This window comes from Vicia villosa, linkage group LG3, assembly GCF_029867415.1.
Source record: "Vicia villosa cultivar HV-30 ecotype Madison, WI linkage group LG3, Vvil1.0, whole genome shotgun sequence".
Classification (NCBI taxonomy): Eukaryota; Viridiplantae; Streptophyta; class Magnoliopsida; order Fabales; family Fabaceae; genus Vicia; species Vicia villosa.
In genome coordinates this window covers 91,459,776-91,480,515 of record NC_081182.1, presented here as the reverse complement: position 1 = coordinate 91,480,515, position 20,740 = coordinate 91,459,776, and positions in this window count along the sequence as shown.

Below are 20,740 nucleotides of genomic sequence, written 5' to 3'. Positions count from 1 at the left end.
TCAATTATTAACAAACTTAAGGGAGAGTGACAAATACAAATAACTAAGTCTCGCTAAACATATGCTTTCAAGGTAAGACCGAACCGACGATGTACAGGCATTGTTTCAAATCCCAAACAGTGGAGAAATAAGGATGTTAATCCCTCGTTATCCCCTCGAGCCAAGAGTTGGAGTTTGTTTCTACTTTTTCAAATAAACCTTGATTTTAACCAGGGGCATGGGTAGATTTCGATTAATTCAATGGTGTATTTTGGTTGTCAAGAGAATCAGTCAATCCGAGCAAGGATTCGAGCAAAGGTTCAAGCATATCATCTTCCTCATATTCATCCAAGATTGAGGAAGCAATGGAGATAACACTCACAATATCTTCTTCCTCAATATATCATTTAAGATCGAGGAAGCATCAAAGGTGAAGCTTACAAATCAAAGTCAACACGGAAGTCACAATATTCAAAATCCAAGGATCAAAAGGAGCATTCAAAAAAAAGGGAGAAAAACGCCCGCTAAGTCAAAATGAAAAAAAAAACAAAAACGACTTAGGCAAAATTAGGGCATCCCGATGAATCAAATCCGAAAGAATTGGTTCATGCAAAAATAAGGGATAAAAACAAAACAAAGGTGAGATGCAAAGGATAATCTTGTGACCGCTAAACCATCAAAGCTTCACATCAATGCTTGGATCTTTACAACGTTTTTCATCGGTACTTGGATTTCTACTAAGGCTTCTGCTCAACATCAAAACTAAAACGATTCTCTTACAAACAAAACACATTCGTTGGATTAGGCGAACTTTAGGATCTGGAGAACATCAAGGAGAAAGGGGTGGGTTAAATAAAATTTTGAGCCTTATATCCATTGTTTCTTAAAACATGAACCAGGCCAAGTTACAACATTTAAAAGTCCTAATTGAGGCAAGGTTAACCACGAAAGTATATTAAGCAGGATTCTGTTATACTGACTCCTAAAGTTTGTTAAAACTATTTCTAACCACTGCGCTTCTTCAAGCATTCATTTCTAATCATCCAGTCCTAATTCATAACGGACTTCGATTTCAAAACTTGCATACGTATCGCATTGGAGTTACTTCTCGAGGATACAACGCCATCTACGAATATGCACTTAGCACTCAAGGAGATCTCGAAATTGGTTAATCAAAGGTGATTATTAAAGACTCTGGAATAAGGGAACCACATCCAGGGGGTCCTCCTAAACAGGGGCAAAATTTCAAGGATTACAGGGGCATGCAATCAAACATCCTATTCACTAGGGGCATTCTTCCTAAGGTCCAATCGACTCGGGTCACGTCTCGAAGCAATCAGGGGCATGTCAAACATGGGAAGAATTCAAATTCAAAAGGATAGCACGCTATGGATAACCCTGCATATCCTGGGGATCAAGGGTATACCCTTCAACATAAACGTCGAAGCATATGACAAGGTTATCTCTCGGGGCATTTCCTTCATGTCTTGGAGATCATAGGCATCTTTTCCACTAAACATTGGGGCATTGGATATCAAATCCAAGAGGTAAACAACTCAAAGAGTTAAAGGTGTGGAGAACCTCCAAAGGTTAAAGGCGTGGAGTATTTCACAAAATCAAACTGGGGCAAGGCGCACAACAAAAGGGAAAGGTGTTCTCGCACTTTACAACATCCGACAAATCTTTCTCCTAACTACGATCTTCAAAAACAGGTATCGGGGAATCGCGCTAGCATCACACCCCACCTTATCAAACAAACCTGCAACTCCAGCGAGCTATATACGCTTTGGTTATCAACAACCTATCATTGGAGTATCATGCAAATACATATAAATCATGCATTACATACATGGGTCGATGCATTACACCATACCTTTTCAGGTAGTCTTCTTTAAGACAAATCCCACGATCCTTTCTAGGAACCTTTTTAGGTAATCTTTTTCAAGACATTCTTTTCTACGAACCTTTTCAGGTAGTCTTATCTAAGACAATCATCGTCATTTCTAAGAACCTTTTTAGGTAGTCTTCTTCAGGACATTCTTTTCCTAAGTACCTTTTTAGGCAGTCTTCTTTAAGACAATTTGTCATTCTTTTCAGGAACCTCTTAAGGTGGTCTTCTTTAAAACATTCTACGAACCTTTCTAGGTGGTCTTCTCTAAGACATTTACTGCCCTCTTCAAGAACTTTTTTTTAGGTAACTCTTTAAGACAAATTTCTATCCATTCTAAGAGCCTTTCCAGGTGGTCTTCTTTAAGACAAATTTCTATCCATTCTAAGAATCTTTCCAGGTAATCTTCTTTAAGACAAATTTCTACCCATTCTAAGAACCTTTTCAGGTAGTCCTCTTCAAGATAAATTTTCACATCCGTTCCCGAAACCTTTTCAGGTAGTCTTATAGAAGACATTACTTCGTTCCATTCGTTACCTCAACCAACATATACATAAGCATAAGCATTATCCACATACATAAACATTACCAATACGGTATAAGCATAGTCATGGTATAGGTGCAAGCATGGAGTAAACAAGTTCAACGGGTTCAATCTTGGGATTAACATCAGCGTCAGCATACATACATACGCATTAGCATATGCATATCATCTAATGCATTCACATACTACAAAAGCCGAGTTTCCAACCCTCGTGTTGTGATAGGTGTGCTCTCCGACCCTCGAGTCGTAAATTTCCAACCCTCGTGTTATGATAGGTTTGTTTCCGACCCTCGAGTCGTGAATATTTGACATGCTATTTTCTCCGACCCTCGAGTCGTGAGTCTCCAAACAGGTGAATCTTCTTCATGCAGGTAAGTTTGCTAAAACTATAGCAAATGATTACTCTTATGCAGGTACGTTTGTCAGAACCATGGCAGGTAATTCCTTTGGTGCAGGTGAAATTTGTCCGAACCAGGGCAAATGATCCAAATGGTGCAGGTGAAATTTGTCCGAACCAGGGCAAGTGATCCTAATGGTGCAGGTGAAATTTGTCCGAACCAGGGTAAATGATCCAAATGGTGTAGGTGAAATTTGTCCGAACCAGGGCAAACGATCCAAATGGTGCAGGTAAAATTTGTCCGAACCAGGGCAAATGATCCGAATGGTGCAGGTGAGTTTGCGATAACCCTCGCAAATGATCCTATTGGTGCAGGTAAGTTTGCTATAACCCTAGCAAATTATCCTAATGGTGCAGGTGAGCTTGTTAGAATCATAACAAGTGATCCCTCTTACAAGTCCTCGCTATGTAAGACTCAGGCTTTAGCAGGACGATTCTTTTCTCTCACACTCGAGAAAAGGGGTTTTGCAAAGGGTTCTACAACAAAATTTTCAAAGGTTTCTGTAATACGGTGAACTGACTTTTTATTAATCGGAATGTCGCGGTAAGCAAGAGTCGCCACCGACTTTTATTTTATCCAAACAGATTCGGAAAGGCAAAAAGAAACAGAAAAAAAACCTTTTAAAAGAAATCTAAGTTCGGGGGGTAATTTATGCAAAGGGAAGGTGTAAGGCACCCTTTGCATCCATGGTTTTCCATGGGCTCTTAATTGCTTTGCTTGCTCGTTTGTTTAGAAAATGTAGATGAAAGAGATAGGGACTTTAGCTTGTGAATAAGCGTTGCCCTTTTGAAAAATTACGAGAAAGAATATAATAAAAAGGTTTGAGCATTGCAAGGCAATTAGGGGCAATTACCTTAAACTCAGATGATAGGTCTCTTTTTGCCTTTCAGAATGAAAGGGTCTATCCTTGCCATAAGAGGGCAGGAAGCCTTTCGTTTGGAGGTTGAAGGGTCATCGAAGCATCCTTTGCCATAAGACTGTCCCATGCCATAGAAGGGCAGGTAGTCTGAGGCAAGGATCAGAATAAGCCATTTCGTAGGCAGCCAGAAGATACCTCAGCCTTTTTCGTAGGCAACATCCGAGGGTCGAGGTTATGTTAGTGTACTGAAGGCAGCATCATTTTTAGGGTCTCATAACCTTTATTCGAGGCAACATGGCTGAGGTATCCTCGAATTCGAGGGACGAGGCTTACTCTGCAAAAACACAAAGGCAACAGGCAACAGGCAACAGGCAACAGGCAACAGAGAGGGTTACCCAAAAAGCGTGCGTGTGTGCACCAATCATGTGATTCAATTCAGATTATATTATCTTGTGTTTAGTTATTCTAATTGATTCAGAGTTGCACTCCCTAAATTACTAACCACGCAGTTATAAAGCAATAAAGGGAAGGGGAAAATGAAACCAGCGGAGGAGAGGGGAATTGTAACCAGCGGATCCCTTAATAGGGTTTGACATAAGTAATAATAAAATAAAAAAGAAGAAAAGATTTAGGGTTACCAATGACATAGCTTTGGCATTTGACAAACCCTGAAAGAAAGAAAAAATGGCAAACAAAAGAAGGTGAGTGCATTATCGATTCGAGGGCAGACTTCATTAATTAAGAAAAATAAAATAATGAACTAAAGGTAAAACAGAGAGAATGTACTTAGCTTTGGTGTTTGCCTGACAGGGTTGAGGGCAAGGGTTTGTCAGAAACATTGACTCTGATCATTAGAACAGACAAGGAAACGGACAAGGCGTGAGTGTATTATTAATTCGAAGATAATCAGGGTTAACGTAAATAAAATGAAAGAAAAATAAACTAATAATGAATAAATAGGGAATACTTAGCTTCGATTCGAATTTGATCTGATATGGTTATTAGGCGCCTTTAGGATTGACCCTGAAACAAGGCAGAAAATAGGTGAAGGCAAAGCAAACCCTAAAAGTAAATTAATTTAAGTATAATTAAAATTAAATAGAATAGAATACTTATCTTTGAGGTTTGTTGAAGGCGCGCACTCGGGGCGAATCATGTTGCTAATCCTGAAAAAGGCATAGAAAAAGAAATATATCAGTGTATTGGAATGTTCGTCACAAACCCTGATTAGGGCGAAAATTGAATTAACGGGACACAATCGATTTAATTAATTATTGGTCTCTCGACCTAATTAATTAAATTGAAGTAAACAATAAAATCGAAGGTAAAAATGATTTTTGTGAATTTTTAGGGGTTTAAATAAAATAACTATGAATTTTTATAATTAAATCAAACAAAATCTATTTTATAAATAATAAGTATTAAAATGTTTTTATAAAATTTTTATATGATTTATATATATATAGAACAAATTTATTTGAAGACAAAAAAAAAAGAAAGAAAAGAAAATAATATATGTATGTATATTAAAATAAGAATAGAAAAGGCTATATAATAAAAAATAAAAAAAAATTGTAAAATTCTTAACTTGCGATCCTATGCTACGCGCGCTGAGGGACTATGATGGACCTGCCTGTTTTGGACGCGTTGGATTGTAAGATGAGACAGCTGGACGGCCTGGATGACGAGGGCACATGATAAAACGTGTTTCTTAACGCGCTGGATCCTCCTGTGTTTGAAACAAAACGCGCCAAAATCAACCAATAGAGGAGCGACACGCAGTCGTCTTCAACCTCTAGCCAGGGTTTTAATAGCGCTTTTCTCCAAAGGCGCTGTAAAAGGCTTCTCTCTTGTACCTGAAAAATAGCGAACAGGGCAAAACGAACAAAGAAATATGGCGCGATACCATGGACAAATTCGTCTTGCTCGTGCGAATTCGATGGTGGTAGTCTCGTGGCTTGATTTTACCTGAGTCAAAAACCCCTAATTGTTTCTAACAAACCCTAACTATGGATATTGGCTAAAACGCGCCCAGAATTTCGATTAAAGCTCCAGAAATATCAAACACACAAAACTAAACACAAATATGCAATTAGTTTATGATATACATGCGTGAATTTATGCAATCGAAGAAAATTAGAATCGGACCAAGTGTGACTTACAGTGCGTAATTCTTGAGGTTTAGTGACTCGAAAACGATTGGGAATCGTTTAATGGTGCTTGAGGAACAATTCTGGATCAATTGCAATGCTTGAATCGACCTAGATCTCCAAATTGACACTTGAGTTTCTTTGTGAATTTTTGGCTCGGGATTAGGGTTCTTTAGCTGCAGACTCCTCCTTCTTTAGGTCTGAATTGCTTCTATATATATATGTGATGGATTTAGGGCAACAAAACTGAACCAAATCCTTATGAATCTTTGATTTGCAAAGTTGGAAAATTTGATTGAAAATTATATTTTGAATGAATATTTTTTATACAAATCTTACTATTTTTGACCAAATGCAATCTTTTTCTTCACTAATCCTTTTGTGCACGAAAATTGAGTCATTAATATAATATATTTGATTGGAATCAAGGCAAAATAAGATCTCTAATTATTCTTATTATTTTATGTATTTAATTTATGATTTAAAATGATAATAAACCATAAAATAAATAATAAAAGCTTAAAAATTAAAAAAGATCTTATCTTAGGGTGTGCATGGGCTTATAATGTGGATTGGGTGAAGAAAACATAGGCCCATTTGGAGATTTTTGGATTTTGAACCTTTTCTTTTCATATCTTTTTCTCAAAAATAGTCCAACTTTGACAAGATGTACCTCCCTCAATTCTTGAGGTATGGAAATGTTCTTGGACTTTTTGGAAACCTTAGAGAGTCCTCTAACCAATGTCTTTGGTCCCCTATCAAAATCATTTTTCATTCTCATTTTATAAGCTTTTGAAAAGAATGTCTTTTCGTTGACTTTTGAAAAGGACCTATAATGTATGAAGCCATATCTCTTAAACCATTGACCTATGGGCTTTGATTCTTGGATCATTGAACAGAGGGATGAATTCCCTTCAAAATGAGCTTTGGTGGGAATTTTTCTGATGAAGTATGAATATTTGGTGAATTTTCAAAGTTTGGTTGACTTTTTTAGTTCATGCCCAAAATAGTAACTCTTGACTTTTGACTTCTCTGATCTTTCCTTGCATCATCATGATCAACCCTTGATCAAATGATGATTTTAGGGTTATGAGGATGTTGTTGACCAAATATCTTGAGCTTTGACTGCATATTGATTTGAAATGACTATTTTGCCCTTGAGAGTCGACTGTTGACCTAATCAGGATTTAAGGGACTAAATTTGCTCTGTTTGACTTGAAACTTTATATGGAGATACTTTGGGATGTTAGTGACCCTATGGAACCACCTTGAGCCATTGATTCAATGATTTTCCATTGAATTAATCAAACCCTAGTTCAGAGCTTTTGTATAGGAGAGTGTGTTTTGGAGCTTTGTGTTTTGATTTGATTTTGTGTATGGAAAATAGCATGGGCAAATTTTGGGGTATGACAGCTGCCCCTGTTCAATTATCTTAAACCTGAAGATGTAGAGTGGTTGGTATGCCAGTCGGTATCTGAAGGTGGAAGATGATTGAACACAAAAATACCAAGAAATTTGCCCTATTTGAAGCAGGGACTTTTGTCGGGGATGGGCTTGTAGATGCCATCTGGTAGTTGTTGGAGTATGGATTGTTGCAAAATTTCTGCTTTTGTTGTCTTCCCCTTTTTTGGATGTTGAGGAACCGTCAAAGATATCGACTCAAATCTGTGTTGGGTTATTTAAGGAACCGTCAAAGGTATCGACTTAAATTTGAAGCATATTGTTGAGGCACCGTCAAAGGTATCGACTCAGATATGCAGATAGATTGTATAAGGAACCGTCAAAGGTGTCGACTTATATCTGAAGTGTGTTGTTAAGGAACCGTCAAAGGTGTCGACTTAACTTTGAAGCATATTATAGAGGCACCGTCAAAGGTATCGACTCAGATATGCAGATAGATTGTATAAGGAACCGTCAAAGGTGTCGACTTATATCTGAAGTGTGTTGTTAAGGAACCGTCAAAGGTGTCGACTTAACTCTTGATGTATTAAGGAACCGTCAAAGGTGTCGACTTAATACTTGAGAATAGATTGTTAAGGAACCGTCAAAGGTGTCGACTTAACTCTTTTGCAAATAGAGATAGTAATATCCTGAAAAGTAAAGGTTAGTTTTCTTATGTCATGATGCATGTGTTTATGTAATGAGTATCTCAAAATAAATGAGAAACTTTGCATGTTATGGATTTGTTATGCAGCGATGTATGCGATGTATGAATATGTTTGTGTCATATGGTATGCAAATATGATTTAGTCGAGAAAGTAAATTTCCAGGTCTTTGTGATTTTGATGTTTGATTTCGTCTTGAAAGGTGCTCAGCTGGGGATTTGTGATTTCTGCTTGGGGTATGATCAGTAGCTTGATAAAATAGGGATGTAAACCGTGTTTGGGGAGCCATGCCTTTGTTGTTGGAAGACATCTTCTTAATGATTGCTCTGTGGGGATATATCCATGTCAATTGATTTGTAGGAGGATTCTTTGACTACCTCGGACATTGTCTCTTTGCCTTTCCTACTAATAATCTAATGGATATTTTTATGGACGAACATAAATGATAATCTCATTCATATGCATATGTTCATTCAAAATTATCATTGGACGTTTGCGTATTCGAAAAGACAAAAAAGAAAATGGATTTGAAAGAAAGAAGTAAATTGTATTGAGAAGAGCCATAAATAGGCGAGATAAAACATATTGTGTGTTTCTGAAAATGTACAAAAGACAAAAGAAAAAGTAGCTATGTAAAAATAATCCTATTGAGTTTCCACTCTGCTATTGCTATTATGTCTTCGAGCATCTCATCCCATGCTTGTCGGAGAAAGATGACTGAGTTGATCTGAGCCCTTTGAACTTGTTGTTGTAGATACATCTGATTGATGGATGATATGAATGAGACATAGTCGTACGCTTAATCCTTAACTTTTGCCTAGACCGCCCTTTAAGGTTTTCAGTCTAGCAGGATACCCTTTTTTGCCCAAGTCGCCCTTTCGGGTTTTCAACTTGACGGGTGTACACATTTTTTATATATATATCCCTAATTTTTGCCCAAACCCTTTTGGTTTGCCGGGATGCCCTTACTTTTGCCTAGGCACGTCGACCTAGCGGGTCATGTTTATGCGTAGTATTTTTTGACTATGTCTGCGTTCACAGGTTGTGGGAAGTCCTCTCCATCCATAGTAGTGAGTATCATTGCTCCTCCAGAGAAGATTTTCTTGATGACGAATGGCCCTTCATAGGTGGGAGTCCACTTGCCCCTAGGATCGCCTTGTGGCAGAATGATTCTCTTTATGACCAAGTCACCAACTCGATAAACTTGTTGTTTGACCCTTTTGTTAAACGCCTTGATCATACGTTTCTGATACAGTTGTCCATGACAAACAGCCGCGAGCCTCTTTTCGTCAATCAAGTTTATCTGATCTAGTCGAGTCTGGATCCATTCATCTTCATCTAGCTCTGCTTCTTTCATGATCCTTAATGACGGTATCTGAACTTCAATTGGTAATACAGCTTCCATACCATAGACTAATAAGAACGGGGTTGCCCCAGTTGATGTACGTGCGGAGGTACGGTAACCATGAAGAGCAAATGGCAACATTTCATACCAATCTTTGTAAGTCACAGTCATTTTCTGCACAATCTTCTTGATGTTTTTGTTGGCGGCCTCTACAGCGCCATTCATCTTTGGTCTATAAGGTGAAGAATTGTGATGTTTGATGTTGAATTGTGTGCAGAGCTCAGTGATCATCTTATTGTTCAGATTGGTACCATTATCAGTGATGATTCTTTCGGGAATGCCATACCGACAGATGAGGTTGTGTTTAATGAATCGAGCCACCACATTCTTGGTTACGGAGGCAAATGAAGCAGCTTCTACCCATTTAGTGAAATAGTCGATGGCTACTAGAATGAAACGATGTCCATTAGAAGCGGTAGGCTTAATTTCTCCGATCATGTCAATGCCCCACATTGCAAAGGGCCAGGGAGCAGTTAGTACATTTAGAGGAACGGGAGGCACGTGTACTTTGTCGGCGTATATCTGGCACTTGTGACAAGTTCTTGAATGGTGGTGACAGTCAGTCTCCATTGTAGACCAGTAGTAACCTGCTCTTAGAATCTTCTTGGCCATAGTATGTCCACTAGAGTGGGTCCCAAAAGTACCATCGTGCATGTCCTCCATGATCTTTTCAGCTTCCTTCTTGTTCACACAACGAAGCAGGGTTGAATCATGGTTGCGCTTGTATAAAGTCCCATTGCTCAGAAAGAACTTGGATGCGAATCTTCTTAGGAACTTTTTGTCATTAATGGATGCCCCTTCAGGGTATTCTTGAGTCTCGAGGTACCTTTTTACTTCGTAAAACCATGGTTTCTCTTCAGCCTCGTCGTCAACTATCTCATAACAATATGCGAGTTCGTCATGTCTTTCAATGATAACTATGGGAGCCTCATTATCCCATCTGACTTTGAACATGGACGACATAGTAGCTAACGCATCTGCCAGTTGATTCTCTTCTCGGGGAATATGTTCGAAAGTAATCTCTTCAAAATATGGAATTAGAGATAGTACAAACTCTTTATAGGGTATGAGATTAGGATGTTTTGTATCCCATTCCCCTCTGATTTGACTGATTACTAGGGCTGAATCCCCATACACTTCCAAGAATTTGATCCTTAAATCGATAGCAGCTCTGAGCCCCAAGATACACGCTTCATACTTAGCCATATTGTTGGTGCAGTCGAAACATAATCTTGCGGTGAATGGGGTGTGTCCACCAGCAGGAGAGACAATTATGGCGCCAATGCCATTACCAAGTGCGTTTGAAGCTCCATCGAAAACCATAGTCCATCGGGATCCTGGTTCAGGTCCTTCATCCGGGCCAGGTTGTTCATAGTCGGTAACAAGCATCACATCTTCATCTGGAAATTCGAAATTCATCGACTGGTAGTCATCTACCGCTTGTTGTGCCAAATGATCTGCTACCACACTCCCTTTGATCGCTTTCTGTGTTGTTTAATGGATGTCATATTCTGTTAGTATCATTTGCCATCTTGCTATTCGTCCAGAGAGAGCAGGTTTCTCGAATACATACTTGATGGGATCCATTCGAGAAATCAACAAAGTGGTATGGTTCAACATATACTGTCTCAGTCGGCGAGCAGCCCAAGCCAAAGCACAGCAAGTTTTCTCGAGCAGTGAGTATCTTGTTTCACAGTCGGTAAACTTTTTGCTAAGGTAGTATATTGCATGCTCTTTTCGACCAGACTCGTCATGTTGCCCCAGTACGCACCCCATTGAGTTCTCTAACACTGTTAAGTACATAATTAGAGGTCTTCCTTCTGCAGGTGGTATCATGATCGGCGGTTCTTGTAGGTACTTCTTTATTTTGTCAAAGGCCTCTTGACATTGGTCATTCCATTTTACTACTTGATCTTTCTTCAGTAACTTGAAGATTGGCTCACAAGTAGCGGTCAGATGGGAGATAAATCTAGCAATGTAATTTAGTCGACCCAGGAATCCTCTAACTTCTTTCTCGTTTCGCGGAGCGGGCATTTCTTGTATGGCTTTTACCTTTGCAGGATCAACTTCGATACCTTTGCTACTAACAACAAAACCCAACAGCTTGCCAGACCTTACGCCAAAGGTGCACTTGTTTGGATTCAATCTCAACTTGTACTTCTTCAACCTATCAAACAACTTCTGTAAATGGACCAGATGTTCTTCTTCAGTGTTGGACTTTGCAATCATATCATCAACATAGACCTCTATTTCTTTGTGGATCATGTCGTGGAATAAGGCTACCATTGCACGTTGGTAGGTTGCCCCAGCATTCTTCAACCCAAATGGCATAACTTTGTAACAGAAAGTGCCCCAAGGCGTAGTGAATGTTGTCTTCTCCATATCTTCGGGTGCCATCTTAATCTGATTGTAGCCTGAGAAACCATCCATAAAAGAAAAAACCTTGCATTGTGCAGTACTATCAACCAGGATGTCAATATGTGGTAACGGGAAATCATCTTTAGGACTTGCTCGATTCAAATCTCTATAGTCTACACACATTCTGACTTTTCCATCTTTCTTCGGTACGGGCACTATATTGGCGATCCATGGCGGATAACTCACTACCTTCAGGAACCCAGCATTGAATTGTTTCTCGACCTCTTCTTTGATTTTCTGAGCCATGTCTGGTCTGCTTCTTCGCAACTTCTGTTTAACTGGAGGACTATTCTCTTTGATAGGTAAACGATGAACCACAATATCAGTATCGAGCCCAGGCATGTCTTCGTATGACCAAGCGAAGATCTCAACATTGTCTCGTAACATCTGAATCAACCTTTGCTTGACAGCATCCTCTAATTCAGCTCCTATCTTGATTTCTTTCTTTTCTTCATCGGTACCTATGTTCACAACTTCAATTGGCTCTTCGTGCGGCTGTATAGTCTTTTCTTCTTGCTCTAGTAAACGGGCAAGTTCTCTAGGCACTTCACAACCTTCCTCACCTTCATCCTCAGCTTGATAGATCGGATTTTCAAAGTCATATTTAGCAATAGCAGAATCGTTATCAACAGGATCCAGAGTGAATGTGGATCTGCAGTGCATTACGTGGGTGTGTGTGAGAACGCATAGCTATAAAAAGTAAATAAAAGAAAAATAGAGGCAAACACACAATTCGAATACGAAACGTCCAATGTTTTATTGAATGAAAATATGCTTATGAAATGACAAGCCCTAACAAATGGACCATTGTGCCTCGGGCAGGACACATGGCTTTAGAGTTTATTGTCTTTATTGAAGTACAAGAATTAAAATTGGAGAATAAAAGAAAAGCAGGAAATAAACTAAGAATGGCAATTACTCCTGACTATAGGAGATAGAAACAATGTCCTCGGCCTTCCAGTTGTCTAGCCCTTTGTCTGATGTAGGGGAGATCCACTTGTCCAGGTTGTGATTATCTTCGTCTTCTTCAATGGCATTAACTCCCTTGCTGATGAAGTGATGTTTCAAGTCTTCTGAACGAGGAGGTGGTGTTCCCTTCTGATCCTTAGCAGTGCAGCCTAAACCCCATTTGTTGGATTTATACGGAATGTCAGGTAATTGCCCCCAGATAGTGCAACCACCTTCTTCTACCACAGCCCTAGCGTCCTTCAGGGAAGCCATTGTAGGAATATCTCCAGTAATTTTAGGAGGAGTGTAGACATGTTTAGTCTCTGGGACCGGTTCAAGCTTCCATTCATGTGCTATGCGGGGTGATTCAAATGTCTCTCCAGTGAACTCAAGATACTTGGTCTCATCTACGAAACTTACCAAATATTCATCTTCACCATGCACAGTGACAATCTTGCCTTCCATTGGGTATCGCAACTTCTGATGGAGAGTTGAAGTCACGGCATTTGCTTTATGTATCCAGGGACGCCCAAGTAGGCAGGAATAGGCGGGACGAATATCCATTACGTAGAACACAGTATTAAAAGTTTGGGCGCCTACTCTGATGGGGAGCTCAACTTCGCCATACACAGTACTCATAGTGCCATCATAAGCTTTGACTATCACATTACTAGATTTCAGCTCAATTCCATCGACCTTGAGTCTGTCCAACACCACCTTAGGTAACACATTCAGAGACGAGCCATCATCAACTAGTACATGAGCCAGGGTAGTACCACCACATTCAATGGAGATATGCAGTGCCTTGTTATGATTCCTTCCACTAGGACTTAGATCAGCATCAGAAAACCCAAGGTAGTTATCAGTTGTCAAGTTTGCAATACAGTTCTCGAGTTGAGTGACAGAAATCTCTTGTGGCACATGGGCAGCCTCTAGAAATTTCATCATAGCCTTGGCATGGGTCTTTGAACAACTCAGGAGCGACAGCATAGAGATCTTGGAAGGAGTATGCCCCATTTGTTCAACAATATCATAATCACTCTTGCGGATGTATTTCAGGAACTCATTTGTTTCTTCAGATGGCGCATTCCTAGTGACAGTTTCAGGTTCAGGCAGTGGTCCTTTACCATGAGCGTCAGCATTCGGGGTGATAGTAATGGTAGGTGAAGTAACATTTGGGAAGATCTCTGGAGAAAATACCCTTCCGCTTCTCGTCACCTTACTAGTTCCAGCAATGTTTCCTATACCAGGGTTGACATCTTCGGAAACTTTATCATATTCAAGCTCTTGCTTGACTCCTTGAACAAAAACCTCAGCACCATAATTCCAAGGGATAGCCTTATCGGAAGAATATGGTATTGGACCAGGTTGGGTGATAACAATCGGAGCTACACGGGGTTCGGCAGAAATCTTAAGAGGGGCCTTGGTAGGGATCTTTAGTGGTACTTTAGAGATCACAGATACATCTTCGAACTTCAAACCACGGGAGAAGCCCTCACACAACTCTTCAACAGTGGGAGTCTTCTCAAATCTGATAGTGCCACGATCCATCCAGCCTTGGATGCCTCTTTTCAGGTTCTCACAACCCTCGGGTATGAGTGCACAGTAATAACAGTCAGGGTCGCAACCTGGAAATAAACCAGCTCGCAACAACTTTCTCTTGATATCGGGGAGAGGAGTCGACAGATCTCTCACATCATAGACATGGATGGTATCCATGATGGCATTAACAGCGTGGTCATGTTTTGGCATCGGAGCAGTGATGACATTAGGAGTCTCAGGCGCGTCAAACTCAATTTCTCCAGCCTCTAGCAAGTCTTGGACTTTGTTTTTCAAGGCCCAGCAATTATTCTCGTTGTGTCCAGGGGCATTGGAATGGTAAGCACACGTAGCCTTAGGATCATAAGTTGGACTAGCAGTGTTGGTAAACTTCGGAGGGTCTCTCAGTGTGATCAGTTTTGCCTTCAGTAGATGTTGTAGGACTTGAGACAAAGGCATGTTGATCGGGGTATATTTTCTCCTTGGTTTATCAGTCTTGCGTTGGTAATCTTGTCTAGGAGCTTGTTGAGATATTGGTGCAGAGATGAGGACGGCACCAACAGACTGATTCTGATCATCCTTACCACGGCCCTTTTGACTATGAATAGCATTTGACTCACTTCTCCCTTGATATGGCTTCCTTGTAGTACCAGAGGCTGAACCCACTTGGATTTTTCCACTTCGAATACCATTCTCCACACGTTCTCCAGTTAAGATGAGCTCAGTAAATCCAGATGAAGAACTTCCCAGCAAGTGACTATAAAACGGCCCAGTTAGTGTGCCCATGAACATGTCTACCAACTCTCTATCATTTAAAGAAGGTTGGACTCTTCCAGCTAAATCTCTCCATTTTTGAGCATACTCCTTGAAACTTTCTTTAGGACCCATGGACATGCTTTGAAGTTGCATGCGAGTCGGTGCAAGATCAGAGTTATATTGGTATTGCTTGTAGAAAGCCACCACCAAATCTTCCCATGTACGGACGCTAGCACTTTCCAGCTTATAATACCATTCGAGTTGAGTTCCAGATAAACTCTCTTGAAAGAAATGGATCCAGAGCCTCTTATCAGCAGTGTGAGGCTGAATCTTCCTCACGTAAGACCTCAAGTGCATCTTAGGACAGGAAATTCCATCATACTTAGCAAAAACGGGAGTCTTGAACTTCGGAGGAATAACGACCCCAGGAACGAGTCCTAATTCTTCAAAATCCAACCCAGGTACCTTCTGAACTTCCACACTTCTCAGACGCTCTTCCAGTAGCCTATACTTCTCATCAGCGTAATCCTCGTCTTGGGGATACTCGTCTTCTTCTTCTTCTTCACCATCAGAACCTACATGGCTTCCTTGATTGTTCTTGACACTGAGATCATCTCTCTCTTCATCTTCCTCATTCTTAGGGATTTCAGCATCTTCGGCCTTCCTGGGACGACCTTTGAACCTTCTTCCCAGATTGATCACTCCTTTGGGCTTCTGAGTCTTCTTCTCCTTCTTAGTCAGAAGGGCTTTCAGTTCATTTTGCCCATTGGCCAGGTTCAGAATCAGAGCTTGAAATTCAGCATTCTGAGTTTGGAGAGCTTTGACAGATTGTTCGAGATCCATCTTTCTTACTGAAATAAACAGCGGAAAGATGAGGCATTTGTTTTTATGAAACCTGTGATGCGATGTTTTATGAATGATATGATTATGCATATGCAATGTTTTCAAGGACCTTAAAATTTAAATTCACTTTAAACAAGAAAGAAAGAACAAGCTTTGTTAGTAATAATAATAATAATTAAATTGTACTTTAGTTTATGGTTCTTTGCCATTTTGGCTTACAAAAGTAAATATGTAAACAACTAGGAATAATAATAACAATAAACTAGAATTTCTTCAAGCTTCCCATGGACGCTTCCTCTTTGATCCGATGAAGTTGTTGACGTTCTGTTCTGCTTGAAGTAGCCTTGTGAGTTCTAACACTTGTTTCTCTTTGGCGCGGAATTGAGCCTCAAAAGTATCCCTTTCTTCTTTCAATTGAACCCATGACTTTTGTAGTTCTTCTAGATCAGTGGGCATGTCTGGATGGAGAACAACCAAAGGAACCTTTTCTTCACATTCAGGTTCAACAATCACAGGTCTAACATAAGGGTATGGCATGACAAAGCGTTGAGCGCGAGTGCGTACCCATCTAAGATAAGGTTCCGAGGGAAGGGAGTTCTTTTGCCCCCAACTTTTGCTATCCACCCTGTACACCTTGTTCCAAGCGCGTATGAACTCTTGGCGTTGATTACGAACATCTTCTTCATAATTGAAAACAACCCCTTCAATGAGCAAGTGATGAGGACCATCCCTTCGAGCATAACCAAATTGTCGTAAAGCTAATGAAGGATTGTAGGTGATTCCTCCTCTAATGCCAAGGAGAGGCACATTAGGGAATTTCCCACAATGATCGATGATAGTGACGTACTCTTGAGACATAACATGCCAACGAATATCTGAGTGAGAAAGTGACATGATTCTTCGAGACCATTGCATCTTTTGATCGTTTCTGACTACTGAGCGTGGAAGGTGCGAAATAAACCACCTAGCCAGCAAGGGTGTGCAACACATAAGAGTCCCTCGCTTCTTCATGACACGAGAGTGAAGGGAATGTAGAATATCTCCAAGTAGCGTAGGCACGGGGTTGTGAGTCAGAAAAATCTTGATTGCGTGCACATCAATGAATTGATCAGGATTAGGAAACAAAACCAAACTATATATTAATAAAGCCAAAACATCTTCAAAAGCATGGTAGCTCATGGCCTTCAGAAATTGTCGAGCTTTTCCAAATAAGAATTTGGCTGAGAGACCTTCTACTCCATTCTTGGTGTCCCAGTTGGAGGCGATGTCTGATCTCTTTAGGTGAAGTGCAGCAGCAATAGTCTCGAGTTTCGGAGTGCTTTCCAATCCAGTAAAGGGCAGATGCTTAGATATAGGTATACCAAGTAAGTTTGAGAACTCCTCCAAAGTAGGTACCAACTGATAATCCGGAAAAGTGAAGCAATGATGCTCGGGATCAAAGAATTGGCATAAGACTCTCATCATATCTTCTTCAAATTGAGAGGTGACCAGTCGAAGAAGATAACCATGTCTTTCAGCAAACTTAGAGTCTCCAGGGACTTCCAAGGCGAGCTCCTTAAGCTCAGAAGGTATCCCTACAAAGTTGAGTCGTACATAATCTCTGGTAGAAAAAGCCATGTCCTACAAAACAGTGTAAATATAAATTTCTCGGTCCTTGAAATTTGTTAGTGGTTATGATATGTCATGATGTTATGATGTTATGATGTTATGATGCCAAGTAGATAACAAACACAAACAAGTCACACAATTGCCTTAACGGTAGGCTTGCATGAAGTTCATAGGTATATACCCTTCTTCCTTTCGTTTAGTTGGTTCAACCTGTCCTAAAAAGTAACCAGGTTCTATGGTGCTCATATCCCTGATCTTTCTCGTGGGCATTGTCTCAACATAGCACTCAATCGGCCAGCCAAAAGCATCCCTTGAGTCCAATCTCAATGAGTGTAGCATCGAGTATCAACCGGCTTCAGTCAGGAATCCGAAGCCAGCCATCTCGCTACTTCTTATAAGCCAAAGTCAAGTTCGACTAAGGTTCTAAGGGCGAATTAGTGCTCATGACACCACGCAGTAGCCAAATGTCTCCTCGATCAGATTCAAGGGCCATCAGGACAAACCAAAGCGTCGCACTAACGGTGGCCACCAGTTCAACCGTAACGATACATGTCGTACAGCCTCCCTGGTCTCATGCCACATACCTAAGGTACTCAGATCCGGGTTAGGATCTTTCACACAACAGAATACCCAAAACAGCCCTGCAAAAGTAAAGCAAGCAAAACAAGCAATAGAAAACATTTAAGTGAATCCTAAACCTTTAAGGTAACCCCTCTTAATCGAAATTTCCCCAGCAGAGTCGCCAGTTCTGTAATACGGTGAACTGACTTTTTATTAATCGGAATGTCGCGGTAAGCAAGAGTCGCCACCGACTTTTATTTTATCCAAACAGATTCGGAAAGGCAAAAAGAAACAGAAAAAAAACCTTTTAAAAGAAATCTAAGTTCGGGGGGTAATTTATGCAAAGGGAAGGTGTAAGGCACCCTTTGCATCCATGGTTTTCCATGGGCTCTTAATTGCTTTGCTTGCTCGTTTGTTTAGAAAATGTAGATGAAAGAGATAGGGACTTTAGCTTGTGAATAAGCGTTGCCCTTTTGAAAAATTACGAGAAAGAATATAATAAAAAGGTTTGAGCATTGCAAGGCAATTAGGGGCAATTACCTTAAACTCAGATGATAGGTCTCTTTTTGCCTTTCAGAATGAAAGGGTCTATCCTTGCCATAAGAGGGCAGGAAGCCTTTCGTTTGTAGGTTGAAGGGTCATCGAAGCATCCTTTGCCATAAGACTGTCCCATGCCATAGAAGGGCAGGTAGTCTGAGGCAAGGATCAGAATAAGCCATTTCGTAGGCAGCCAGAAGATACCTCAGCCTTTTTCGTAGGCAACATCCGAGGGTCGAGGTTATGTTAGTGTACCGAAGGCAGCATCATTTTTAGGGTCTCATAACCTTTATTCGAGGCAACATGGCTGAGGTATCCTCGAATTCGAGGGACGAGGCTTACTCTACAAAAACACAAAGGCAACAGGCAACAGGCAACAGGCAACAGGCAACAGAGAGGGTTACCCAAAAAGCGTGCGTGTGTGCACCAATCATGTGATTCAATTCAGATTATATTATCTTGTGTTTATTTATTCTAATTGATTCAGAGTTGCACTCCCTAAATTACTAACCACGCAGTTATAAAGCAATAAAGGGAAGGGGAAAATGAAACCAGCGGAGGAGAGGGGAATTGTAACCAGCGGATCCCTTAATAGGGTTTGACATAAGTAATAATAAAATAAAAAAGAAGAAAAGATTTAGGGTTACCAATGACATAGCTTTGGCATTTGACAAACCCTGAAAGAAAGAAAAAATGGCAAACAAAAGAAGGTGAGTGCATTATCGATTCGAGGGCAGACTTCATTAATTAAGAAAAATAAAATAATGAACTAAAGGTAAAACAGAGAGAATGTACTTAGCTTTGGTGTTTGCCTGACAGGGTTGAGGGCAAGGGTTTGTCAGAAACATTGACTCTGATCATTAGAACAGACAAGGAAACGGACAAGGCGTGAGTGTATTATTAATTCGAAGATAATCAGGGTTAACGTAAATAAAATGAAAGAAAAATAAACTAATAATGAATAAATAGGGAATACTTAGCTTCGATTCGAATTTGATCTGATATGGTTATTAGGCGCCTTTAGGATTGACCCTGAAACAAGGCAGAAAATAGGTGAAGGCAAAGCAAACCCTAAAAGTAAATTAATTTAAGTATAATTAAAATTAAATAGAATAGAATACTTATCTTTGAGGTTTGTTGAAGGCGCGCACTCGGGGCGAATCATGTTGCTAATCCTGAAAAAGGCATAGAAAAAGAAATATATCAGTGTATTGGAATGTTCGTCACAAACCCTGATTAGGGCGAAAATTGAATTAACGGGACACAATCGATTTAATTAATTATTGGTCTCTCGACCTAATTAATTAAATTGAAGTAAACAATAAAATCGAAGGTAAAAATGATTTTTGTGAATTTTTAGGGGTTTAAATAAAATAACTATGAATTTTTATAATTAAATCAAACAAAATCTATTTTATAAATAATAAGTATTAAAATGTTTTTATAAAATTTTTATATGATTTATATATATATAGAACAAATTTATTTGAAGACAAAAAAAAAAAAAGAAAAGAAAATAATATATGTATGTATATTAAAATAAGAATAGAAAAGGCTATATAATAAAAAATAAAAAAAAAATTGTAAAATTCTTAACTTGCGATCCTATGCTACGCGCGCTGAGGGACTATGATGGACCTGCCTGTTTTGGACGCGTTGGATTGTAAGATGAGACAGCTGGACGGCCTGGATGACGAGGGCACATGATAAAGCGTGTTTCTTAACGCGCTGGATCCTCCTGTGTTTGAAACAAAACGCGCCAAAATCAACCAATAGAGGAGCGACACGCAGTCGTCTTCAACCTCTAGCCAGGGTTTTAATAGCGCTTTTCTCCAAAGGCGCTGTAAAAGGCTTCTCTCTTGTACCTGAAAAATAGCGAACAGGGCAAAACGAACAAAGAAATATGGCGCGATACCATGGACAAATTCGTCTTGCTCGTGCGAATTCGATGGTGGTAGTCTCGTGGCTTGATTTTACCTGAGTCAAAAACCCCTAATTGTTTCTAACAAACCCTAACTATGGATATTGGCTAAAACGCGCCCAGAATTTCGATTAAAGCTCCAGAAATATCAAACACACAAAACTAAACACAAATATGCAATTAGTTTATGATATACATGCGTGAATTTATGCAATCGAAGAAAATTAGAATCGGACCAAGTGTGACTTATAGTGCGTAATTCTTGAGGTTTAGTGACTCGA